This window comes from Podarcis pityusensis, assembly GCF_964106645.2.
Source record: "Podarcis pityusensis genome assembly, chromosome: 9".
Lineage (NCBI taxonomy): Eukaryota > Metazoa > Chordata > Lepidosauria > Squamata > Lacertidae > Podarcis > Podarcis pityusensis.
Genome location: NC_138034.1, coordinates 65,499,886 through 65,527,689, shown reverse-complemented (window position 1 = coordinate 65,527,689; position 27,804 = coordinate 65,499,886). Strand labels below are relative to the sequence as shown.

General features: G+C 44.8%; 1 protein-coding gene and 1 long non-coding RNA gene across 4 annotated transcripts in view; both read left to right on the top strand.

The window, feature by feature from the left end:
• Positions 1–27,804, top strand: part of CFAP299 (cilia and flagella associated protein 299) — a 327,043-nt gene that overhangs the window by 165,011 nt on the left and 134,228 nt on the right. The window lies entirely within an intron of this gene.
• LOC308485470 overlaps positions 24,364–27,804 on the top strand; it is a 34,596-nt gene continuing 31,155 nt past the window's right edge. Inside the window, exon 1 of the long non-coding RNA XR_013990543.1 lies at positions 24,364–25,164. This is a non-coding gene — a long non-coding RNA (uncharacterized lncRNA). The remainder of the gene's footprint in view (positions 25,165–27,804) is intronic.

Genomic DNA, 27,804 nt, shown 5'->3' with positions numbered 1-27,804 from the left:
TTCACAGAGCTATGCTAGGCTGAGAGAGGAAGAATCTCCTGGTTGCTTATCATTAAAAAACAATTAAACAAGGACTCCTCTCAGTTAAATCCTTCCCAGACTTGCAATTTCAACCACATAAGGTGTGCTGTAAGAGCCAGGTGACAAGGGGAGGGGAGAGGGATATTGTCCAGAGCAGGTACCCCCAAACTTGGCCTTCCAGCTGTTTTGGGACTACAACTCCCATCATCCCTAGCGAACAGGACCAGTGGTCAGGGATTATGGGAACTGTAGTATGGAAGTGAGAGCTGGACCATAAAGAAGGCTGATCACCAAAGAATTGATGCTTTTGAATTATGGTGCTGGAGGAGACTCTTGAGAGTCCTGTGGACTGCAAGAAGATCAAATCTCTCCATTCTTCAGGAAATCAGCCCTGAGTGCTCACTGGAAGGACAGATCCTGAAGCTGAGGCTCCAATACTTTGGCCACCTCATGAGAAGAGAAGACTCCCTGGAAAAGACCCTGATGCTGGGAAAGGAGAAGGGGACGACAGAGGACAAGATGGTTGGACAGTGTTCTCGAAGCTACCAGCATGAGTTTGACCAAACTGGGGAGGCAGTGGAAGACAGGCGTGCCTGGCGTGTTCTGGTCCATGGGGTCACGAAGAGCCGGACATGACTAAACGACTAAACCACAACAACAAAAGTCCCCAAACAGCTGGAGGGCCGAGTTTGGGGATGCCTGGTCTAGAGCCATTTACTTTGCAAGTTTCCCCGCCTGCCATCCCTTCTTCCTCCCCGTCCCACAACCTCTCTTCCACATCACTGTACTTGTCCGCCCCTCCCCCAAATATTTTCTTCAAGTTGGTCTCCTGGTCAGGGCAGAAGTACATATGATGGCAGCAGGCCTTCTGTCATGTGTAAAAGAAAAGGGCAGGCAGTGGGTGCTGAAACTCATATATTTCCCCAACTGAAGCGAACCTGGAAGGGAGAAAATGGCAGAAGGACTTCTGGAGGAGAAGTTCCCAGGCCTAGTGGAGGGTTCAATAAGTTGGAGTTCTTGTTATTAAATATACCAAGAAAAAAGCACACCAAGAACTCAGGCCAATGTAAGCTTCAATAGTGGGGGTAGTCCCTACTCGCAAGTAGGGATCACTTCCACTATTGAAACTTACATTGGCCTGAGTTCTTGGTGTGCTTTTTCCTAGTGGGGGGTTCAGCACCCCAATGCCCACAGCCTCTTGGCAAATTTAACCATCTCCACTTGGGACATGCTTGGGGTCGAGCCGTGGTTGAAAGTCAAAGGCCGGCTGCCCCCTGCATCTGGTTTGGGCCTGCAGAATTTGGGATTACCACGTTGCGGGAGGAGGGGATTATAGCTCCCTGTCCTAGGCAGCCTTGCCTGCCACGTCTTTCTCTTTCGCTAGCTATTAAGTTTCCACGTTGGAAACGCTGCCCAAAGGTTAAGTGAAGCTAAAACGTTTCCATTTAATTAGGCACATGCGGCCATTAAGATCCTATGTGGCCAAGGCAGGCCATAGTTTATAACTTGCGCATGAAGAAATAGAGCAATCAGCTCGTAAAGTGAGGAGAAGGGGACACGGATTGTCATTTTAATAGCATTCCCTATCATTTATTTTCACATGAAAAGACAAGGAGAGCTAAAATAGGTTGTTTGGGGAGGCAACCCTAACCCTCTTCCCCTCCGCCCCCCTCGTCCCCCCATGCTATTCCCCCTCTTCCAATTAGACTCTGTAGCACCATTAAACTTCCCCGTTTCCAAAAGCTGCTCCGGCTGGAGGCTCCAGGGCCCCAAACGACAATAATTTTGCTCCTGGCTGTCACTTGATATTGCATATACAGTGTGCTTACAGTGGAGCCCTGGAAATCCCACATGGAGTGCATTCTTTGGAATCGTCTTTGTTTTATCATTGCAGAGCAGCCCACAATGATTTGTATTATTGCACCTGAATAAACAGAGCTCTGCCTTTCACCCATTGAGGTCAACGTGTGCATCTTGCGGAGGGGGGTGGCATTCTTCACATCTTCTCCTACTGTTTCCACCGAAGAGCAACAGCTTCATCAGTCATGCCACCTGACCGAATGTCTTATCTTGAAAGGCCAGCTGCTGACCACCAGTAGTTTTATATACAGGGCTATTTTTCCTCTCGTGGGCAGAAGCGGTGCGCTTCGGCGTAGCTCTCTGTTGAAACTACCAGCATAGTTTCAAAAGGGTAGGCCTGCCAAATTCTCCAAATATTTTAATTTCATTGTCATGCACAATAGCAGGTGGACAGTGTTGCTGCCAGTTTCTTTGTGCTGGCGGGAGAGCAAATTATTCCTGGCCAAGAGAGAATGGTATTTAATTGATATTTTAGGATGGAAACCAATAACAGCCAAATACACAAGCTTCAGCAGAGATTTCCTGCTTATTATCTTTTGAGTGGAGGTTAACCACTCCTTTGTGTGCTCGATGGGGAACGGGGGGAGCTACATCTTGAGTTTTTTCACAAGTGGGGTTAAAGACATCATGGTGCAACATTTGGTATTCAGATTGTACTTTCGGTTGATGTGGGTGATGTGGAGGTGATGGGTTTTTCCCCCTTGGGGTTTCGGAATGCCCCCGCTATTGCAATATGGTTATTCTGTGACTCCAGCTATTAACGTGGGCCTGAGATAGAGGAGTTCCAATCCCTGCACACACCCCACACTTAAATGAAAAGTTAACACACATTTGCTGTTTAACAAATGTCAGGGTTTTAACTGACAAGAGTGTGATGACAACGTTGTTGTTGCTGTTGTACCTCAGAGCTGTACCAGCTCCTTAACATTTTCTGCTGGAAGGGGATGTGAGACCAGGATTCTCCTTGCTGACCTCCCCTTGTTTCTGTTTCCTGAAGCCTAACTGTAACTCACTCTACGTGGGGCTGCCCTTGATACTGACCCAGAAACTCCAGCAGGTGCAGAATGCCGCGGCGAGACTCCTTACGGGGTCCTCGCCGCAGGATCACATTCACCCGGTGCTATACCAGCTGCACTGGCTCCCGGTGGAGTACAGGATCAGGTTTAAGGTGCTGGTTTTAACCTTTAAAGCCCTATACGGCCTGGGACCCTTGTACCTACAGGACCACCTCTCCTGGTATGTCCCACAGAGGATTTTACGGTCTTCAAATAAAAACATTTTAGAGATCCTGGGCCACAGGGAGGTTAGGCTGGCCTCGACCAGAGCTAGGGCTTTTTCGGCCGTGGCCCCGATCTGGTGGAACGCTCTGTCACGAGAAACTAGGGCCCTGCGGGACTTGACATCTTTCCGCGGGGCCTGCAAGACGGAGCTGTTCCACCAGACCTTTGGCCAAGGCACAGTCTGACCCCCTCTCTCCTTCTGTAATCCACCTAGAACTCTAGCCCAGTGGTTGCCATTAATTTGATTCTGAATTGATTTTAGAATGTATTTTAATTAATTGAGTGTGTGATTTTATGTACCCTGTGCTATTTTTACTTGTTGTTAGCCGCTCTGAGCCCTGCTTTGGCCAGGGAGGGCGGGATATAAATAAAATTTATTATTGTTATTATTATTATTAACATTGAACCATCAGGCAGTGAAAGGAGACCCCCTCTAGATTTAATGGAGTGTTAATGCCATATCTGCACCAATCTGATTTTATTGTCTTCATTTTACCCCTGTTTCGTATTTCATTATGAAGCCTTGGGAGCTATCTGGTCCAAGGACAGTGTTCAAATACATACAAATAAAATAAAAAGCAGCAACATGCTGTGTTGGACAGGTCTCTGGATAAGCTTGTTTGCCTCAGGAAGCACCATTGAACCCCGTGGGAATTATATATAAATATGTTAAGTTTACAAAATGGATATATGTGTGTCTGTGTGTGTGTGTTTTAAAACTATCTTTCTAAGTTGTAATGTATTGCCTGCTCCCTCCTACCCTCAAACCATGTGACACTAATATATGTTCTCTTTGCATAAGCAATAACAGATGATGGGGTTATGCATAGAGATTCCAAGGCCAGGTTTTTCTGGTGAACTTAGCATACCAATGGATCATTGCATGCCCATTTATCATGTGCAATTATTGTGACCGCTTTCGGTAATCTGTATGAATCCTCTTGGATGCATACTTGGTCGTTCTCAAGTCACTTCCCACGTGATAACTGCGTGTCCAATTTAGGACGTTTTGAGCATCTGCCTGGTAGAAACAGAGGTTCCAAGACAAAACTACCAAAGCTATTTTAAAAGTAAGTTCAGCAGTCCAAGACCCATCTCAGTTTACAGCCACTAAAGTTCTAGGCCCAAATATCCTTCTGCCACTATTGTTCAGGTCTCTCAATGTTTAGCCTGGAGCTTTGCCATTCCATAGCTTTTCTGAATGCTCCCGTTGCTGAGATCATGAGCTTCCCAGGCAGACTTTACCTGTCAGAAGAACATACCTAGCTGCTCCGATTGTGGAGTATGGCTCCAGTACAGCAGCGCTAAGCAAAATGCAAACCAAAGCAAAGTCCCCAAATTGTTTTTAGAATTCTCATTGTTATAAAAGACAGTTTTATTATTTTAGTGGCCTGATTTATAGCAGTTACATAGTTGGTGTTGACAACTCCTTTTCTGCTGTGTGCGAAGGCTTGAGTTTAAGATTCATTTCACCCCCCAGAAGACATGACTAAATCATATTGCAGAGTGATAGGAATTTCACGTTATTTCCCTGATCAAGAAAATGGTTTATATAGCCTTCAGCAGTTTGTGCACCACAGGGAGAGGCCATTTTACAAATTCTTTATGCTCGAATTCATAGGCTGAGTCTGAAATGCAGAATTTCAGAAGGCAAGAACGATTAGTCGGCCAGTGGGCTGGGACTAAAATGCGCAACTCTTGAGAGGGTAAAAAAATACTGTGAACGCATCGTAACCTTTGTCTCAGTGATACAGCATCCCTATCATGGAAAGTGATCCATGATTCTGTTTGTCGCTTTTCAAACAAGCTGGGAATTTAGAATACCTCCATATCCCCATAGCACAGGAGATGCAGTTGTGCTTGTGGGTGGCTAATGTAAACAGCTTTTTATATGCTTGTGGAATTCACACACAAGCCCAGCAACCTCTGAACATCCTTTGTTTGTCAAGGGGCTGTGGAGCTACAGTGGGGCCTAGGCAATATGTCCAATACACTGTTTGTAACACAGTGTCATGGATTGTTTGGATGCAGAGGAATGATGGGAGGAACCAGCTGGAGAATCCTTAGGGGAAGAAGGCTCAGAGCCCAGGGAGTGGTGGTGGTGGTGGTGGTGGTGGGACGACGATGGGTGGTCAGTGGGAGAGGAGGGAGAAGACTGGGAAGAGGCCTAACAGGTTTTAGTGAGCAGGGAGAGTCTGTGGCAGAGAGAAGTCCAGAATCGGAGGCAAAAAACTGAAGAAGGCGAGGGGGGTGGAGGGAGGCCAAGAGGAAGAGATGAGTCAGGCTGGTGAAGAGTCAAGGGTGTCTCCCCATCCTGCTGCGACCAGCTCCCCTCCCCCCCCCATCTCCCAGAACAGAAGAGGGCTGAAATGGGCAGAGCAGCAACAGGCTGCACACAGGAGCAGTCTCTGATTGCTTGGGGAAAGCCCTGGAGAAGCGGGGACTTTGATAGCTGTGGGGAGGTGGGGATTTTCAGTCTCAGTAACTGATTTTATGGGGTAAGACGTACCGGGGATGAGCTGTTGCACTCATTACATCTAACAATCAGCCAAGGTTGTGATGGTGTTTACATCAGATGTCAAAGACATAAACAACTATCTAACATTTAGAAAAAGGGACGCGGGTGGCGCTGTGGGTTAAACCACAGAGCCTAGGACTTGCCGATCAGAAAGTCGGCGGTTCGAATCCCCGTGACGAGGTGAGCTCCCATTGCTCGGTCCCTGCTCCTGTCAACCTAGCAGTTCGAAAGCATGTCAAAGTGCAAGTAGAGAAATAGGTACCGCTCCAGCGGGAAGGTAAACGGCATTTCCGTGTGCTGCTCTGGTTTGCCAGAAGCGGCTTAGTCATGCTGGCCACATGACCCGGAAGCTGTATGCCGGCTCCCTCGGCCAATAAAGCGAGATGAGCGCCGCAACCCCAGAGTCGGCCACGACTGGACCTAATGGTCAGGGGTCCCTTTACTTTTAATATTTAGAAGACATCTGAAGGCAGCCCTGTTCAGTGAAGTTTTTAATGTGTGACATTTAATGTATTTTTCATCTTTGTTGGAAGCCACCCAGAGTGGCTGGGGAAACCCAGCCAGATGGGTGGGGTACAAATAATAAATTATTATTATATTATTATTATGACTCCAACTTGAACAGTGTGGTTTATGGGCCGTGCGCTCTGTGACACACAGACACTGGTCTTCCATATTTGCAGCCTCCACCATCTAAAGGTCTTTTGTGCCCTGAAAAGACACTGCCCTTTCTTTCTTGCTACCCTATGTGCTTGGAACTTTCTCCCAGTTCTAACCCTAAGCCTAAGCTTAACCCCCACCTTTTCCATGAAGCCCCCAGCACTTCCAGCTAGTTCCCATATCTTACTACAAGGATGGGATGGGGAGCCTGTACCCTTCCAGATGTTGTTAGACTCCATCATCCCTGGACTGGCTAGGGCTGATGGGAGTTGGAGTCCAACATCATCTCGAGGGGCCCCTTGCATTGCAGAGCCCAAGTATGTGCAACTGCTATGAACAAAAAGAACTTCTCTGTTACGCCGCCTCCCCTTCCTCTATGTGTCAAATTTTAGATTGTAAGCTAAGCTCCTTGGGATAGGCTCCTGGCCTCTTGTACTCTTTAAAGTGCCTTGTACCCTGTTGGTGTGACATAAGTAGCAATAATAAGAATAACAGAAGGCAGCTTGCATGACCTTAGCTGGATGCGTGCAAATGGCTGGTGTCTGTGCAATTCCCCTACCTAGTCCTCCAGCCGTGCATGACCCCAGTTAGAGACTCCGTGTCTTCTGGCTTTTCAGGGCAGGAAGTGGAGGTGGATTAAATAATCATGACTATCCCTTCAGCACCAAACAGCTGATTGGTGTTCTTCAGGGTCTCTAATGGGGACCATGCGCACACATGCATTATAACGGGCCAAAGAGTTCTTTTACGGCTGCTCAGCATGCTCTAGCAATAATATATCCACCTGTCACAGCACCTTGTGGAATTACTTTAAGAACCCTACCTATAATAAAATATATATATATATACATTCTAGCAGTTTAAATACAAGCACAGCTCTGGTGCACGCTGCTAATAAGCATCTGTTTATATAAAACTGGGCATTGCATGATGTCATCCAGTTCAGTATGATTGCCTGGAATCATCCATGCGATTAAGCAGGGAAGAAAAAAGACGCAGTAATTCTAACAGGAGGAAATGGTGCTGAATCAGCAGCAGAGAGGGGAAACTGTGTCAGTAATTTTTTTTTTTTTACATTTTTATAGCAAGCTTAACAAAAACAAAAAAAGGGAAAAACATAAGCTCACATTAATAACATATCAGTCAACATAAGCCATCCAAATGTCTTGACAGATATCCCAACCAAATTTATGTTTATAAGCTATACATTCAAATGTAGCAAGGCAGTGAGGCTGTATAATAGATGTTGAGCATTTGCCATTGCAGGTTCGAAGTATAAGCCTCTTGGTGACGGTAAGGGATTGCAAACTCCACTTTTGTTCAAAAATTCTTTTTTTATTAATTTTCCACATTTATAACAAAAATGACATATGAAAACACAAAACAAAGTGCCTTACACTACTAAAAGAAAGAAAAAAAGAATAAAAACACTTATTATTTCTAGAATCCAAATTAGCTTTCATTGTAATCTGACTTCCTCGATTCCCCCCAACTGAATTTCATTGTAACACCTTTGTAACAGTTTTCCAAAATCATCTTTCTAATACAATTAACTCCTTCTTTTTACTATCTTCCTCTCTTTTCTTTTTAGCTTAAATCCATATTACTATACCACATTCTTATTCTAATCCTAGGCCTATCAGATACTTTCAAGTATCTTCTAATTATCTTATATTACAATATTTAGCTAAATAGTCTTTAAATTTCTTCCAGTCTTCTTAGTACTCCTCTTCTTTCTGATCACAGATTCTCCCAGTCAGTTCAGGCAGCTCCATAAACTCCAACATCTTCATCTGCCATTCTGCTACCATTGGTATTTCTTGGGATTTCCAGTTTTTTGCTAATAGCAGTCTTGCCACTGTAGTGGCATACAAAAGTAATCTAACATCTTTTTTTCGCAATTCCAATCCTATTATACTAAGTAAAAAGGCTTCTGGTTTCTTAACAAATGTATTTTTCAACATTTTTTTCAATTCATTATTGCAAACTCCACTTTCGTTGTCCTGTCGTTTGTCCCCATGCCGCAAGAATATAATTTAAAAGTGTGTGGACACCTGCAAATATCAAGGATTTCTCCACTTTCAAAACTAATGCAGACAATAACATCAGAACTAGAAGAAAATATCACTGGACAGGAATGAAAGCTGTATTTTAAGTCTGGAAATCAAAATGGGCAAACATTCTTATCTGCCATCTTTCTTTTGCTAACCAGCTCTATGTGACCTTGTTCTTGTTTCCTGTCTAGCTGAAACATTATCCTTTTTCCATTTTTTTTATTGAATGCCAGAAGAAAAATAAGCACCAGCAAAGTACAAGACGGTACTGTCTACAGAAATTTGACCAAACTCAAATACATCATTAGTGCTCAAAGTATCGTTAGAATTTCTATTTCTGATCAATTTTATGAGGTTCAACAGGAAAAAAACCCCACCATTTTTGTTAATGTAAGAATTTGGGGACGTTTATTTCAAAATAAAGAAACTGACATGGTGAGTTTTCAACAGATTGCACAGTCTGTTTTCCCCTTCCTGATGAAATTACATTATGAGATCTCTGACTGATGACTGTTTTGCAGCTCACCACACAAGGCTAAAATTTCCCTTGTGTTCTTCCCCTTAACACATTTTTCTCTCTTGGGCTAGAAACTAAACAAATGAAAATCATTACAGTACACCATTTTGGAAAATGGTGTAAAAAGGCTGAAAATCAGTGTCAGTTTTGGAATTACTGCTTAGGTAATCATCCTCCTCATCATAAGCACGATACATTAAGAGTGGAGATGGAAAGAAAATAAATTCAAATGAGCACCTTATGAAACATTTACCAGGACACAGGGAGCATTCGTTTTAGGGTCAGTGCATTCTAGCAAGAATGTTTAATCCTTTAAAAAACAGCACCAACCACATTCAGGGATTAGTATTCTGCTTTGATGTTTGATTAATGAAACAAAGGCCCCTGAAGTTAATGTTTCATTAACAGTTTTAATATTTACTTTAGACAAAGTTTAATGTTCAGTTGAAATTTGTAAGTCTATTTTTAATATTCTCACATTCAAATTATTTGTTTGTTTGTTTGTTTATACCATGCCCATCTAGCTGGGTTTCCCCAGTCACTCTGGGCGGCTTCCAACAAAATATTAAAATACAATAGTCCTTCAGATATTAAAAGTTTCCCTAAACAAGGTTGCCTTCAGTTGTCTGGTAGTTGTTTTTTCCTTTGACATCTGGTGGGAGGGTGTTCCACAGGATGGGTGCCACTACCGAGAAGGCCCTGTGCCTGGTTCCCTGTAACTTCGCTTCTCGCAGTGAGGGAACCACCAGAAGGCCCTCAGTGCTGGACCTCAGTGTCCAGGCAGAATGAAGGGGGTGGAGACACTCCTTCAGGACCGAGGCTGTTTAGGGCTTTAAAGGTCAGCACCAACACTTTGAAATGTCCTCGGAAAAATACTGGGAGCCAATGTAGGTCTTTCAAGACTGGTGTTATGTGGTCTCGGCAGCCACTCCCAGTCACCAGTCTAGCTGCCGCATTCTGGATTAGTTGTAGTTTCCGGGTCACCTTCAAAGGTAGCCCCTAATAGAGCGCATTGCAGTAGTCCAAGTGGGAGATAACTAGAGCATGCACCACTCTGGTGAGACAGTCCGCAGGCAGATAGAGTCTCAGCCTGCGTACCAGATGGAGCTGGTAGACAGCTGCCCTGGACACAGATTTGACCTGTGCCTCCATGGACAGCTGCGAGTCCAAAATGACTCCCAGGCTGCGCACCTGGTCCTGCAGTGGCACAGTTACCCCATTCAGGACCAGGGAGTCCTCCACACCTGCCCGCCTCCTGTCCCAGAAAAACAGTACTTCTGTCTTGTCAGGATTCAACCTCAATCTGTTAGCCGCCATCCATCCTCCAACCACCTCCAGACACTCATACACGACCTTCACCGCCTTCACTGCTTCTGATTTAAAAGAGAGGAAGAGGTGGGTGTCATCCGCATACTGATGAACACCCAGCCAAAAACCCCTGATGATCGCTCCCAGTGGGGGATGTTGAAAAGCATAGGGGAGAGGACGGAACCCTGAGGCACCCCACAAGTGAGAGCCCAGAGGTCTGAGCACTCATCCCGCACAACCACTTTCTGAACACAGCCCAGGAGGAAGGAGCGGAACCACTATATAACTGTGCCCCCAGCTCCCAGCCCCTCTAGACAGTCCAGAAGGGTGTTATGGTCGATGGTATCAAAAGCCGCTGAGAGATCCAGCAGAACTAGGAAACAGCTCTCACCTTTGTCCCTAGCCCATGGGAGATCATCAGCCAGGGCAACCAAGGCAGTTTCAGTCCCATGATGAAGCCTGAATCCCGACTGGAAGGGATCCAAATGGTCCGCATCTTCCAGGCGTGCCTGGAGTTGTTCAGCAACCACCCGCTCAATCACCAAAGCACCAAAGAAAGCTGATGGGTTTTGTTGTTGAACTTCTGCTCCTTGTCCTGGCCCTTTTTGTTCTTGCATCCTCAAGCTCAGCCTCTGAACTAATTGACTGGCCCTATTTTGATCAATAGTGGGTTCTGTGTTGACACGTGGAGAGCAGCCTTTGGCTTAGTGGTTGTGAGCCAGTGTGGTGTAGTGGTTGAGAGCGGTAGTCTTGTAATCTGGGGAACCGGGTTCGTGTCTCCGCTCCTCCACATGCAGCTGCTGGGTGACCTTGGGCCAGTCACACTTCCTTGAAGTCTCTCAGCCCCACTCACCTCACAGAGTGTTTGTTGTGGGGGAGGAAGGGAAAGGAGAATGTTAGCCGCTTTGAGACTCCTTAAAGGGAGTGAAAGGCGGGATATCAAATCCAAACTCTTCTTCTTCTTCTTCTTCTTAACTGCTCTGGTACCAGGGATGTCTGGGGAGCTGTGCTAGCAGGGGGACAGTCAATAAAAAAGATCTATGAGCAACTTGAAAGACTGTGTGCAAACCATGGTCCTTCAAATGCAGATCACTTGAGCAGTTCTGGAACTTAAGTCAGGTTCAGCCATTGACTACAGATTAGGTTTGCTGCTTATGACACATAATACCTTAAACACAGTTCTCCATCACAAAACCTTTCCTGCTTGCTGATCTAATGACCTGGCTTTGAGTACTAGGTGGAATGGACAGTGGAGTGTGTGTGTTTGTGTGTGTTTTGAATAAAACCAAAGGCATTTGGCTCACATTTTTGTCTGCAGGACTTTGGTTTTGAAGTTTTATTGGGAGAATTCTTAAGAGCAGATGTATCTACAGGAGCTTGCCATCACAGACAATTTCCTGCTTTGTATTCTCTATTTTCTTTTCCCTCAAGCACTGTATAAATTCTCTCTTTGAGCAAAACAGGTGCAATCAGATTTAGGGATGTTTAATGCAGCAATGGCAGAATTTACACAATGTTCGAAGAGGACCATATGGGGAGGGGGAGGAAAGCCCATCTCATAAATGTAAACTCTAAATTATGTTTACATGCTGGATAGAGGATACCAGAATGTGCAAGCAAGCAGAGCTGTGCAAAGATAGATATCTTGTTCTGTAGTCTTCAGTGAAGTTAACAGTGTTTAGCCATTGAACTTCAATCCACCCAGATAGGTTTTTGACTAAAACCTTTGGTTGTTTGAACACCTGGCTACTGTGCATATCTTGATTAAGGCAAGTAATAGTAGGGTAGCAGATTCCATGCAGGATTTACATAGTCTTTAAACCCCAAGGATACAACAGCTCATCAAGGAAGCTGATGACCTTATTTTGTCTCTTGGCTACTCGGAAGAAGAAGTTGTCGGTCAGCCTGTAGGTTCATCCAGGTTTCCTTCACTCTCAGTAGAATATACACTCATCCTTTGAGGGTTCTCCAGGTGTGCCTGGAGTTTCATCCTTGGGAAATTCTTGGTTGTCAGATAGGAGCTGTTCTCAGTTGGCAGCTAGCTTTGCCTCGCTTCCAGATGTTGTCCAGGCTGCCCAGTTTCCAGGACATATAAGCTTCCTCTGACCTTGCCCCAACCCTGGTGGTGCCAGATGTCTCTCTTAGATGTAGGCTTTTCAGGATTTTTGGCATCTTTGGAGCCAGTTCCCTTAGCATTGGCACTCTAAAAAAGACTGCTCTGGGCTTAGCTGAGCAGGTCACATATGTTCATCATCCCTCCATGGGTGCCCCAGGCATCACAAGATGTTGTCATGAATCGCATGGAGGTGTCATGGTGGAGATGGTCAGGCCCCTAAGGAGGAATGGGAGGAACCTGAGGAACTGGATCTGGAGGACCCTGGGGAGGGTTGCAGTAGGTGAGGGTTGCAGATTCTGAACCATAAGAGATGTCTCATCCTTGGGAGAGTCCTAACGGATTAGGAGTTGGAGATCTCTAGAAAGGAGGCTCTGGCAAACTTTCAGAAGTGCCTCCTGTTACCTACCTTCTAGGTGTGATGGCCTGGGACTTGGAGCCAGAGGAGTCTCAGTCCGTACCAGATCCTTTGCCCCAGGCGGCATCTGAACCTAGTCTGGGGCCTGATCCTGAAGAGCCCCAGTCTGCACAGGTTCCTCTGCAACAAGCACCAGCTTGGCTGAGTCAGGGGCCTGAGCCTGCCCTGGCTCCAGATGCAGGGATTACCTCATTGCCTTCTGCTGGGCAATCACTTACAGCTGCTCCACTACCAATTGGGTAAGGAGAGGCTGAGACGGCCTCTGGGTCTAGAAACCCACCAACATCTCCCAAGCTGCAGAGACTGAAGTCTGAGAGAAGGAGAGACCTGAGTACTCGCAGGAGGAGTGCCCACCTTCGGGCGAGACAAGGAGGTGAGTCATCGGGGGATCAGGACTGGCCGTTATCCCGACATAGATAAAAGGCTGCTGGACCCCTGCCCCAAGTTGCAAGAGCAATGTTGCTGTTTGCCATAATCTGCCTATGATCCTGTGCCTGACCTTGCCTGGTTTCCTGCCTCGTGTCCTGCCTTGGCCCTGTCAGACTGACTCCTAGCGGAACCCTTGGGTTTGGGACCGGACCTGGACCATGTTACTTGGGTTACCCCCGGGCCCAGCACACTAGGCATGCCTTCCTCATCTTCTCCAGCACCTTTTTTACATAGAAGCCTCTCCTTTGAGGGAAGGCCGCTGGAAGTAAATCTCATGCCGAACCAGTTTCCATCTTGTCTCCATTTCCTCAGGCATGGAGGTGCCAGTGCCAGAGCACACAAACCTCACCTAGCCAGCCCCCTAAGAAGGAGTGCCTGCTTGCTTGCTCACTCACTCAAGCTCAGGACTCCAGCTGCCTTTCACTCTAAATGCTATGCCTGCCCTGTCCTTCGCTTCTTGGTTCAGTGTCCTACCTTGCACTTGCCCAAGCCTTAGATCTCTCATCTAACTGCTGATATCAGCAGCCTGTGACTGCCTTACGTACGGTTCGAATCTGAAAAAAAAAAAAAAAAAACTTTTGCAGAACTGGGGTTGTGAGTTCTAGTTCCTGAATGGATGAGGAGGACTAGGACAGATGTCTGAATTGAAATCTTGCCAGAATAAAAAGTCTTGCCCTGCCAGCTTACAGTCAGTCACTTGCGCTGCCAAACTGGCCTGCCTAACCTTTCCAATATGCCCCCCCCCATGCCATCCCTACATTGGTGTTGGTCTTCTTTGCCAGTGTTAAAAAATCCAGTGGATGTGGACTGTGCAGAACATTTCACTGTGTGTTCTGTGAATGATTTTAGAGGTGGGGAAAGATAGTGTTGGCAGAAAGGAGGGGAAGTTCTGTGTCTGGCTCCTTTTGCGTGGATCTAATCTGTGTTATGAATTCCAGCGGAAGGAAGAAGCCTGGATCAGTGAGCAGGAGAATATGGTTCTCTGTGGGGACCCTGTGCTTTCTTAGCTGCTTCTGTTTCCAGACACCGATGCAATTGCATTCCTGCTACAACAGTTTTGTTGCATGTACATCTCCCTGCGTGGCTAAAGGGTATTTCATAAGGGGTTCGCCGGGTCACTTTAGGACACTCCTGCAAGGTTGAGTTAAGCTACACGAGCTCATTATGTTGTCTGGAGAACTTAATTTGCCGCTGGAGTTAATAAGTGAGCAGAGCATCCAGCTAAATCCGTCTGCTTGTTTGGGGATGTTTTCTTCAGTCTCCTTAAGCAGGTTGTGTCTGCGGCTGCTGCCAAGGGTTGATTTGAATGCATGTCTCGATCAGGCCATTGCCAGAGCGCGCACACACACACACGTTCCAGTACCCAGCAGCAGGGCACTGAAACAAGCAGAGACAGCTGGGTCAGGATTTTAGTTAAGGTTTGAGAGCCCATGGATGGGGTACGGAGAGGCGTCCATGATCAGCTTTCCAGAAACCAGAGAAACTCATTGTGGAAAGCAGTTTCTTCTCCCATGATGGGGGTTGTTGCAACCGCTTCACTCAACGAAAGCCTTGCTTTGGAAACACTTGTGTGCTTTGGTCTTTAGATGCATGGAGCCTCCCAAATCCGCGTGGAAAGTCTGGAGAAAATTGGGAAAATCTCTTTGAAGAGACAGTTTGTATAATGTAATTGCCATCATTTGAAATGGTGGTTTTTGCCCACTGCTGGGAGCTGAAAGATGGCTTATGGTGCTATCTCCAAAGCAATTAAATCATAGGGTAGCAGATACCTGCAGACATTCATGGTGACTGCTAACATGTTATTTTCGGTTGTCTTTGCTTCTTTTCCTACTCACTTTATCCCACTGTTAATCTGAACTCTTAAATCAGGTGGACAGATACTCCTGTTCTCCAGTAGTGGTGCACAATTATCTGATTGGACTAATCTCAGTGGTGATTACACCAGTCCTGCCACAATTCTGTCTTTTCATCTCCCATCCCCTGTTTGGGAAGAGCCATAGTTCAGCAGCAGAGCCTACGTTTTGCATGTAGGTTTAGGAAATTAGGAAATAGAAATTAGGAAGTTCCTAATTTCACTTCCTAGGTTCATCACCAATGTCCTAGCTCCTAAATCTACACTTCACTCCTGCCAGGCTGCTTGTTTCCTTATAAGATCCAATCTAAATATTCAACTGAGAATAACTTAATTAATAAAAGACTGCTTCATCTCAATGAACAGTTAGCTTATTAGCAATCAGATCTGATGGAGGTTCCATTGCAACATCTGGAGGACTTAGAAATATTCTAGTGGGCCGCTAGTGGTGCAGTGGGTCAGTGGGTCTGGCTGTTAACCATAAGGTTGGTGGTTTGAGCCCACCCAAGGATGGCTGTGAGCAGGATTCCTGCGTTTCACCAGGTTGAAGGCCCTAGGGGTCCTTTCCAACTCTACAGCTCTGTGATTCTATTATTCTAATTTGTTGCTAACAGCAACAAATATTTTTTAGCAGTGTATTGGGAAAGGAATTTGTTATTCAAAATGGTAGGGTATGTTCTGGCATGCTGTGCTGATGATTTGAGTCAACCTTTTTACAAGCATTTGTATCCCTGAATCAGGGCCTTCGTTGTCTGATGATGATGGTAGGCCTGGTGAGAATGTGCATTGTCAGCGGTTCAGTATTTTTCTTCATGAGGTTTCCTCTGCATATCTGATAATCTCTTGTCGTTTTTGTAATATTTTAAAAAATATGTTCCAAAGTAAAACTATTTCAACCTACCCCCCAAAAGATCAACCCACCCTCCAAAAGATCAAAGAGTGTAACGGGTCACCTGGGCTTTAGTTCATGAACTGAAATCAATCAGAACAACAGGTGAATTGAGAACACTAGTGTCAAGAGTCCTAGGAACTTGTGAATTGTTTTCATAGTTCAATTAAACTGTGAGCACTACTTGTGGTAGTGACTTATCCTCATGTTGTCTGGGATCAGAATAACAGCCTGTCTCTTGCACAGCTGGAAAGGGAAGGAGATGCAGTAGAGCTTCCCAGGGTCATCACAGCTCAAACCTTCAGATTGCTTCCACCAGCAATTTCATGTCGATGCTAAAAAGAATGGGAGACAATCTAGGCCCATGCAGAACCCTGTAAATCAAAGACCTCGGGGCAGAATTAGAGTCCCCCAGCACTTCATCTCATTCTCAAAGGACCAGAAACACGGTAAAACAGTACCGCTCCAAATCCAACCCTGAGCACTGAGCACTGAATCTTACTTACATATTCTTGTGAAAAATATTGGCTGATGAAGACTATCACAAAACAGTAGTTTCATTCCGGTAACGCTGTCCTTGAGACTTTTGGGACGTCTTCCATTGAAACTTTTGAAAAACTATTGAGAAAACTTTACTTTTTAGACTTTTGAGACGTCTTCTGTTGAAACCTTTGAAATAACCATTGTGAGACTGACCTTTGACGCCTATCTTGAACACATGGCTTGACGTTCTGCGCCACTCGTCTGTTACATTGTATATATGAACTCTAATAGGTTTATTTCTACTTTTTGAATGATATCATTATTCTATTACATGTGCTTTAACAGTTATTAGCCTATGTGTTGTGTCAATATTTCTGTGATTGGTACTCATTGCAACACAGGTGTTTGCTTTTGCCAAATGCAACCCTGACAGACGATCCAAAGAGAGACCATGGTTGATGATACTGAAAGCTGCTGAGAGCTCCAGGAGAACTAGTAAGGTAGTGCTCCCCAGGTCACCAGTGTATTTCATCCACCAGGGCAACCTCAGCCATTTCTCTTCCATAATTGGGCCTGGAGCCAGACTGAAATGGATCCAGATAATCAGCACAAATAAGCTTTAACACTGAGAGCCAGTGTGGTGTAGTGGTTAAGAGCGGTAGTCTCGTAATCTGGGGAACCGGGTTCGCATCTCCGCTCCTCCACATGCAGCTGCTGGGTGACCTTGGGCCAGTCACACTTCTTTGAAGTCTCTTAGCCTCACTCACCTCACAGAGTGTTTGTTGTGGGGGAGGAAGGGAAAGGAGAATGTTAGCCGCCCTGAGACTCCTGAAGAGGAGTGAAAGGCGGGATATCAAATCCAAACTCTTCTTCTTCTTCTTCTTCTTAACAAGCTGAACCATGGGCCTGTATGTTGCATGCTCTTCTGGTGTTGGAGACTTTGTGGACTGAAGGCTCCTGCCAATTTTCTAATTTTATGCTTTATCTATAGTTACCATGCATGAGCATTTCCTGTCATTTCTTCTCCAATGTAGGATATACCGTAACTAGTTCCCGAAGCAATGGAGTGTTTTGGTGGTAGCTGCTATGCCTTGTTAATGTTCTATGGTTAATTTGTCAACTAAGTGGTTGCTGTCACTACCCAAAGGAAGCTCTAATTATTTTGAAGTGCAACTATTTCACAGTCTGAATTCTTACAGCGAAAGAGAATATGAAACAGCTTTGCTAAAGGAGAGGAACTTTGGCGTCGTTGGTCTGTGACAAATTTTAAGCTGCTAGCTTAAAATCAACACCGAATTAAGCCAAGAAATACTGGGATTAGCTGGTATAGATTGCCTTTGCCTGCAAAAACCGAATACGCTAAATGGACTGAATAATTGTTAGCAGAAGGCTTTGGCCTGTAGCTGTGTTGGTGGGCCTGAATAATATCTGTGTACTTATATTACATCCTTTCCTGCTCCCACCTTTCCTTTCCTTTTTCTTTCTGGCTGCAGCAATGTTTTTGGTGGGAAGTCTATACCAGGTCACGCTGAGCATCCCGCACACGCAGTCTGCTGCATCAGTTTTTGCAGGCCTTGTGAAAGGGGAGGGAAATGGCAAGCTGTACAACACAGCCCGACCAACCCTTACAGAAAGGATCAGGGAGGAAAGCAGGCCAGGTGGAAAAGCGTCTTGAAGACTGTCACAGCTGGCTGAACTGTAGAAGGCATTATGGTGCCTTAGGACAAGGGTGACTACCCTGTGGCTCTCAATGTGTTCTTAGGCTTAACTCCCACCATCCCTGTACCTTTGGCTATACAGCCAGGGGCTGGTGGGAGTTGCAGTCCAACAATGTCCAGAGGGCCACACTGCCAGGGCTGGTGACAAACACCAGTCACCCCCTGGCTCCATGCCTGAAAACAGTACATCAGGGCATGGGCAAAAATAGCAGAGTTGCGTGAAGGCCCATGGAGTGTTCCAAAGTAAGAAAACACACACACAGAGGGGGGGGGGCAGCAAAAGTTATTCTTTAATATTCTACTGAGGTTCTTAGAGCATAAAATGGTCACAAAGTCCAATATTCTTCCTGGATCCCCAGGCAAGGCACAAAACTTCACTCAGAAGAGCATGTCCACTTACAGAGGCAAAAACACAGATAGACTGTACAGAAGACGAAAGATAGAAGGAATACAGAACCACTCAGTGGCGGGATCTTTATCTCCTACTCTGAGCATTTTTATCTTGAGTCTCACATAACTCTGATAAACACAGCCCAGCTGTTTCTGAGCATGTACAGAAAAGCTTTGAGAAAATTCGGGAACATTCTGCATCCACAATCCCCGACACACATTCTCCCCACCTATGTTTCAGGGATTGGTTCACTTTGAATCTAAAGCGCCAATAGCTGTCCACCTTGGTGTCTGGTCCAGAGAGGGAGGAAAATTGTGAACACAGCACCCAGGTTCTAGTTTCTGCAGAGCCTGCGGCATCTTCCAAAATACGAGAGGGCAGGCCCCTGCTATGAGGGGGTTGCTGTCTAAAATTTGACATGGGGTAAACAACAGAGGGCTGGGGAGTTAAGTGGAGGTGCCCACTTAATTTCATGTGCATGTTCTTGTACATACTTAAAATGGCAATGCTTATTAAGAAAGTCAGTAGGATATAGTTGCTAGAGTAGACCACAGAGGCCATGTCCCTCCTGAAACATGAATCTTTATGGGTAGCCTTATTTCAATCAGTGTCTCTCCACAATCCTCTGCCTCAGAGGAGTTTTGTAAGGTAAAACATGGTCATTCTTATCAAGCAAGCAGTTTTTTATTACGGCCATAGACCAGCACAAGTAGGGTGGGGTACAGTCCGTAAAATGTTTTGGAAAGCTAAAAAGTATTAAAACAAAAGGTATATCTAAAGGACTATAAGTCTAAAAGAAACTGAAGGAATCTAAAAGAAGGGTTAGGAGCATTAAACGGATGTTGAAGAACATAAAAGACTAGTATATAAAAGGCTATGGCAATCAGTTTAGAGAGCACTCTGATGTGAGTGTTCATTAAATCTAGTTTGTGGCACAGGTCATCACCCGATGAATTTTGAACGCTGCTGTGCAGAATCTGGCAACATTGTAGCAGGGTTGGTATCTGAATAATAATAATAATAATAGTAATAGTAATAATAATATATTTTTATACCCCACCCATCTGGCTGGGTTTCCCCAGCCACTCTGGGTGGCTTCCAGCAAAATATTAAAATACAATAATTCATCAAATATTAAAAGCTTCCCTAAACAGGGCACCAGGGAGGTATAGAATTGTCCTGTGCTCCCTGGGTACTTATGGAGTAGTGGGATAAAGGTAAAGGTACCCCTGACCATTAGTTCCAGTCGCAGACAACTCTGGGGTTGCGGTGCTCATCTCACTCTATAGGCCAAGGGAGCTGGCGTTTGTCCGCAGACAGCTTCCAGGTCATGTGGCCAGCATGACAAAGCTGCTTCTGGCGAACCAGAGCAGCGCACAGAAACACTGTTTACCTTCCCGCCAGTGTGGTACCTGTTTATCTACTTGCAATTTGACGTGCTTTCGAACTGCTAGGCAGGCAGGAGCTGGGACTGAACAACGGGAGCTCACCCCGTCACGGGGATTCAAACAGCTGACCTTATGATCGGCAAGCCCTAGGCTCTGTGGTTTAGACCACAGCGCCACCCGTGTCCCGGAGTAGTTGGGAGATGAGGCTAATATGGATTCCTCTATAATATAGGCACTGGAAAAGCACATGCTCTATTGTTTCTATTTCTCCAGAGTCACAGGGGCATTGCTGGTAATTCTTAAATACGCTACCCTTTGGAGGAAGGGCAGGGTAAAAACAAATGTAATTAATAAATTATAAAATATTATTATTTCTTGCATTTTGTATCCCACCCTTCCTCCAAGGCAGCATTTTAGTCTCACACCAACCCTGAAAGGTAGGTCGTACTGAGAAAGAATGGCTGGCTTAATGCTGACCAGTGACCTTCACAGCTGAGCACGGAATTTAGATGTTGACTTTCCGCATTCAAATTCAGCCCTGCGGGGGTGCATATTTGTCATATATGGTGATACTGGAAGTGATCGTCTGGGTGAATGTTTCTCTGTACGCCTCGGTTGTGTGACCAAATCGGAGAGAGGGAACAATATCCTGATCTGTCACTGGAATTCATTCTGCAGGTGCAAAGAGAAAAAAGAAAAAGAAAGAAAGAAAATACCACCTGCAAGAAAATCTCTTCCCCCTCCCTATACAGCTGGCCTCCATTCTTTATGATGATGAGTGCCTAGGGACAAATGTGGTCCTTCGAATTTCAATTTAGGCAGGAACCTCGTAGTTCTTTTCTTTTACAGAATGATTGTGGAACGAGATAATTTTTCTGTCTGAACACAGTTGTCCTTGGGCAGCTTCTCTTATCATAGCTGCCAAAAGCGTGTGTCATTCCAGCTGATGGTTTACTTTTGATGGCCGGGGGGGGGGATGTACAGCCCGGCCTTTATGAGCCCTGACATTTGTCTGCTTCCCTCCCATTTCATCCTGCTCAACGAATGAGTCGCATCATTAAAAAAAATGTCGGTGACCCTACTAAAATAATTGTTTCAAAAGCCCATCGTTTGTGGCCTCTGGGAGAATCGTACACAGATTATTTAGCCTGTGGGTGCTTTTGTGCCCCTTTTCTTTTTGCAAAGGTGTTTACATTGAAAAGCGTTGTTCCGCAGCTGTAGCAATGCTTTTTCTTCTTTAATCCCACCTGAAGACCCATTTCTTCAGCAAGGCATTTCCTGAACTGTTCCAACTTCACTTTGCCCAAGCCACCCCTAGCTAGTGAGGAACGAGCCCCTAGCCAGGAAATAGCTAGCAAATTTTAGCCATACTACGCCCAGTTCCCCCATAAATCTCCAAACTCTGTCTGCACTCACCTCTCACCCCCACACCTGCAAGTCTCCAGCCTTTATCCCCTTTCTCTCTCACCCACCCATTTACCTTGCCGTTACAAGAGGGAGGAGCGGTTTCTCTCCCTCCTCTTTCGGCATCTGGGTAGGGAGTATAGGTATAGCAGGAAATCAGGCATCAGGAAGAGGGGGGGGGCAGAAGAGAGGAATTGTCCTCTTTTTCTACCTCCTGTGATTAGTGACATAACAGCAACAAGGTGGGAGGATAGGATTGGCTTGGATTAAAGTCTTGAGTCTGAGCTGGAGAACTACTTGGGGAGTTGTATTTGTGGTGTAATGAAAAATTTAAGGTCTTATATATATAATAAATGTTCATTATAAATGTACCAACCAAGCACGTACATAGATATGCGGACCACATGTCAGGAGCAGCACAGGAAGACCATCCTGAAAACATTTTGACTCCCAATCTGACCAAATGTTTTCTCTGCAAGGAGGGAGGGGGTGAGGGAACCTTCCCATTGTCTCAGGAATTGGGTAATCACCATCTCAAAGGAATGGGCAGACTGCCAGGAAAGTCAATCAGATAAGGCATTATCAGATAACCTGGCAGAAAGGAAAAACAACAGCATTAAAAATTTTGTTGAAGACCGCCTTTTCTGTGATGTAGGTATGATGTTTGTGGGGGGTGGTCTTGGGTTACACCCCTTCTGTGATGTATGTATGATGTATGGATGTCTATATAAGGGCAGGCACACCTTGGTTCTGGGTCCTCCTCTGTCCTTCTGGGGAGCACCCTGTTGCAACATTTTTAATAAAGATCAGGTTTATTAGCTGCTTTGCTTCTCAATATTCTCTGGTTGGCCTCTGTTATTTTCTCCTACCAATAGGGAACCCACTTAAGGACTCTGTACGGGCTCTTGGATACCCCATAAGGGGAGAAGGGCAGATTTTGTTTACAACAGTGGTGAACATTATGAGTTGCTGAGGTTAGCATTCCTAGCTTCTGGGGCCATCTGCACCCCTAAACTAAACTTGCTTGAGCCATCCTACTTCCACTTTGCCTTCATTTCCACCGTAAGCCCTCTCAGTGGGGACTGTAGCAGTTGTCTTGAAGCAAGCACTGGAGAGGAGGCTGGTTATATAGTCAGTAGGATCAGCGATCCAGTGGGGGATTAATCTCCCCATCTGCAGCCTCAAGTGATATCCTCCAACAGAGACAATCTGTTATATAATCAGACTGTTGATTGTATAAAATGGCTCAGGTTTAAAAAGTACTGACCAAACCTCCTAGCATAATCATAAGGTAGATCCATTTGCCAGACTGCTGGTGATCTTCAAGGGCGGTAGCTTCTGAGAACCATTTGCCTATCTACCGTACTTCAGAACATAAGGAGATCCCTGCTGGATCATATTGAGGCTGCATCTAGTCTGGTATTGTATTTCTCACAGTGCCCAGCTAGATGCTTCTGGGAAGGCCACCAGCCAGGCATGAAGACGACTTCTTCTGTGGCGATCACTCGTAGCAGAGTAAGATTGTCTTCCATAAACACGACTTTAACAATGAGTCCGTGAGTGACTGTGGAGGCCAATTCTGGATCCACACGTCCTTCCACAGTGGTGACATTGGTTTCCAGGCGGGAGCTGATCACGGTGTGGATTTGCCAAGCGTGCCTTCCTCCTAGCACATTTCTCCCTTTTATCCTGAGTTTGAGTGTCTTCAAAGCCCATGACACCTTTGGTAAAGGCTGTTCTCCAACTGGAGCGCTCGCAGGCCAGTGTTTCCCAGTTGTCAGTGTTTATAGACCTTTCCAGAAGAATGTGTAGCCTTGGCCTTCTTTTTCTTCCTTCAGTTGTCCCTCACCTGCTCTTTGAGTCTCTTGAAGTGCTGCAGTGTCTGTTATGTACTGAGGTTCTCACCCTGGGCCAGCAGGGGGATACTGTAGATAGTTCAGGTCCACATATGCAAATAAGGGATCAAAAGTGACGTTCAGTGCTTGGATAGTTACAGAAAGTTGTTACAGTTACGTTGTACTGGAGCTCTATATAAGCAGGCTGGCTGAACCCTTCAGTTCAGTTCTGTTCTGGCCTGTGAATAAACAAGAGCTGTTTGAAGAATCGCTGTGTCGGCTGATATGTTCACCCACAACTTAACAATATTGATGTTAAAACGTCACAGCTCTCTTGCAATGATGGCAGTTCTGCGTTCAGGACGCTCGCTGTCTGTGTTATCTGACAAAGTCCATATATTCCATGTTCCAAAGTTCATTTGTCTTTTATGACCGCTAGGTGGTGACCCCACTGGGTGCGGTAATCCAGTCAGGGGAAAAGGGAGGCAGACTATGTTTAGGGCACCTTTTCTACCCCCCCCCCTCGTCCCTCCTTCACAACGGATACCGAGAAGTATATTGCCACTGATAGACTCCCCTGCCCACTGCCTGATTTTGAGTAATTCTCTTTTAAGCTAATGAGCATTTCTATATCTTCTGCAAGCAAACCTTCCTTTGGTCTGCCTTGAATCTTTTGTCAGTTTCAGTCTGCGCAGCATATTATAAAAAACTCTTTGTCACCTTTGTTCTGAACCAGATATTCTCAAACTTTCCGTCCCCAGGGCCCATGAGGTGACAGAAAGCTACTGAGGCCCACAAGTCAAAAAATTCTGCTCCCCACGAGGTTTCTGTCCCACCTTGAACTCACCTTAGGACAGAGTTAGCCACAAAACATGATGCTTAGGGGCAGAGTTTGGCCTAAGCAGCTGGCAGTTACTGACATCACTTTCTACTGATACCTAACCCATCTTTAGAAACTGATAAATTCTTTGCTGCAGCATTTTTCGTGTGGCAAGCAGTTCCAAAGCTCAACTTCCCTCAAGCTGATTACGGACATTTGCTCTGGAGATACTGTGGCTCAGCCTCCACATTTTAGGCAGAATTTGCTGAACCAAAGGCTCTTAAGTAGGTGTTATGTACTGGGTTGAATACGATCCAAAATGCAGCAGTCTGATTGGTCCACAGGAGCCACCCAGTCCAGCTCCAGGTGGAAGTGAATCCGCAACCTGTTTGGCCTACAGGAGAATCCCGGAATTAGCCAATCACATGCAGCCCATTGTGTAAATAATGTATATAAAGCAGATATTTTGGGGGAACATTCACTCCTCCTCACCACTATGAGCTGAATAAAGAGCATGAAACCCACTCTCGACTCCGAGAAGTAGGGAAGGCTTTTCTTCTATATTTCCCCCTTTCCACTTTTCACATGCCTCTCAAAGTATTTTTACACATTAAATACCTGCAATTTCTTCCTCCTTTCATACTCAACCTGTGTACCTTAACACCCCCCCCCAAAAAAAGTCTGTTTATTTAATTTCTCCTCCTGGTCCTTTCACATTCATTTCTTTCTCTTATAACTGCTTTCCTATCTTATCCCCTTTATTTCTATCATCATCATCATCATCTAAGCAAAATAAATATTAACCTTTCATCTCCCTTTATCTTGTATTATCGCCATTTGACATGTAGTGGCTTCTAAAGACGCCTATGTATTACGGAAGCACTGAAATCCAGACTGATGCAGCCCCAGTGAACTGTGTTGCATAACTCTCAACATTTTTGGTTGGCCAAGGATCACAGGTTTCTGAAATTAGAAGAGTGACATGCCTCTTCCCAAAACTTTTAATTATCTGCAAGAAAAAGGAGAGTAATTGTTGCTGGTAGAAAATGTGCCAAGTTTTTATTAGCATTTACAAAAGTGGCCAAATGTATAGGGAGCTTTCCTTTCCTTTGGAAATTTAGTCCAGCTTTGGAAAAACCGTTGAGGACAGTGTCTGCGGAACAATCTCACTGTCAACAACTGACCGAGTTTGCCACTTTGCTGATCGTAAGTCTCTCTTTGATTTCAAGATATTTGACTGCTCTTCATTAGAAATCCAAATAGTGTGTCTGATTAGACTTGTAAATATAAGCATGTCTGTGCTGTAAGCTTTCTGCTTTGCTAGGGGCTACAGTCCTCGCCTCCTCCGTTTTAAATATGCTTAGTTGGTTTACTAAGTAATTGTCTCTCCAATGCCAAAAATAAGCTGTGAAAGAATAGCCTTCTCAAAGTATGTGTTCCATTTTTCATAGGCTCAGTCAAGGATCTGAGCAACCTGTCCGGTACTGAAAGCTATAGTGGAAATGTATCATGAGTTAAGGTTAGGAGGTAATTGAAAATATTTGAATTACTATGCAGAGGCATTCTCTTGTCTCAATCCTCACAACAGCCTTGTAGGCTGAGTGTTCTCCTCATATTTCTAATGGAAACTCTGAGGCTGAGAGAGGGAGCATGCTGTGGAAGAAAGGAAGTAACTTAGTGAGTTTAGGGCAGAGATGGGGTTCAGATTGGGGGCTTCAGCTCAGTTCCTTAACCATTATATGCTACATGTGTGTTGCCAGCAGTTAACCATTTATGATATTTGCATTTCATTTTAATGACTCCACTATGTAACACAAAAGGTGCAAAAGTTAAACTAATTGGGCATGCTGTGTTTATTTGACAGTTACCTTAGAAATTCATTCACTAGAATTGGGGAGAGAACTTAAGTAGGAGGATGTATCTCCAACCCTGTCTGATCCACTTTTAACTCAAACATGCATTTTGCAGACCCATTTCTTAATCTTTCACCATTTATTTGCATGGTGGGAGTGTTCCTGTTGCAATCCACCTTGGGTCAGGCCAAGACCCACCTTAGATCAGGTTGAAGAACAGTGTTTTGCAGCACATGAAACACCCTCAGTAAATGTAATTTGGTGCCTTCTATGTTACATAAAGCATATGGCCCATGAAAAAATCTTGAAAAGTGGAAATAGACATTGTGGGACTTAAGAAGCAAATTTATTGATTCCGGTACTTTTGCATTATTTTTGCAATGCTTTCAGACTTATCTCTGCAGCTCTGAGAACTAGCAATCATTCTTTGTGAAAGCTTCTATTATTGTGTTTAAGAGCTGTTTTATTTTGTAACAGGGAGTCAATTTTTAAGTGGTAGAATCCTGGACTGTAACACTTCAGACTACAGAGTGGGGTGGGGGGTGTCAAACCTTTAAATGTGTGTTCCACACAGTAAGGAGATGCAATACTTGTCCTCGTCCCCCCTGCATGTAGTAAACTAGCATCAGGGATAAATGCTTAATGCAGGAATTGCTGCTGACTGACAGGCTTTTGTCTCTTGTTATCTCACCTGGCTAATTTTCCCAGCAATTGAGAAGCAGGAGAAATTAGCAGAGCAAGATAAGCCGAGAAGGAGCCTATTAGCAGTTCCTTCTTTCTCGCAGTATAATGTCAAGCATAAAAATAAAAAAAAGTCTGGCTGCTTTTCACAGGATGAGTGTAATGTGTAGTCTGGTTTTAACACTAATCCGAGAGGTAGGGTAACAGCACTGCAGAGTGTATTTTGCCTAAATCAAAGGGCATTGTCTTATATTCACGGTGCTAGGAATCTGTAAAAAGTTGGGGGTGGTATGTCCAAAGTCCATTTTGGGGGCCTAATCCGTCCCGCTGGTCGGTTTAATCCGGCCCCTATGGCAGTTTATTTTTCAACAACTTCAATCCTAAAAAAAAAAAGGTCAACAACTTTGGTCGGCCATTTGGACAGCCCTCACGCATGTTCACTTCATCAAATCTGGCCCTCTTTGAAAAAAGTATGGATACCTTCCATAGCGCGAGATACTATGTGGCCAGGGTCACTATCTCAGTTTTGATGCCCTCCTTTTTCCTCAGCAAAACACTCTAATGTCCTCACACCCAAAATGGGATGAGTCCTTAAGGCCTCATGGAAACTGCATATATGTATAACCAATGAAAAACTAATAAAAATTTATATGGAAAAATAAATAAATAAATAAATAAATGAAGGCCTCATGGAAAATGGGGGCACCTGGCAGCAGGACTGATGAGCTATATTAGTGGCTTGTTAGGACACTTAAATAGGGAGAGAGACTATTTTTTAGCAAGGCTGAAAGGCTCGCTTGCTTATATTGAAGACTAAATTGCAAAAAGAAAAAGAAAAGAAAACAGCTGTTCATGCAGAGATCATTTATTCTGAGACACAAATAAATAATCACAATAACTATCGTTGCTTTATCAGTACAAATCAGTCATGCCCCACTATCCCAGCCAAGCAAAAGGCTTTGGTATTCCTACCCAGTACAGAGGCCTTTTTAATAGTCACTCAATGTATGAAACTTGTCCAATGTCCACAGATAAAGTCCTGAACAATAATCACATTGGAAATACGACCTCTTCCCTACCTTATACTCTACAAATGGTGGCTGTGAGGGCCTCAGCCTCTCCACTCCAGTTGGTGGAGGTAGAATTGTGGAATTGTGCAAAGCAACATTTGCTTTCATACAAACTTGTTTTCCTTCCTATGCTTCTATCCGGTTTGTTTGTACTTTTTAACACCTCTGTACTGTGAGATCTTTTGATGAAGGGTGGTCTATAAAATCTAGTAAATAAATATCTCAGTTAAATTGGTTCAATT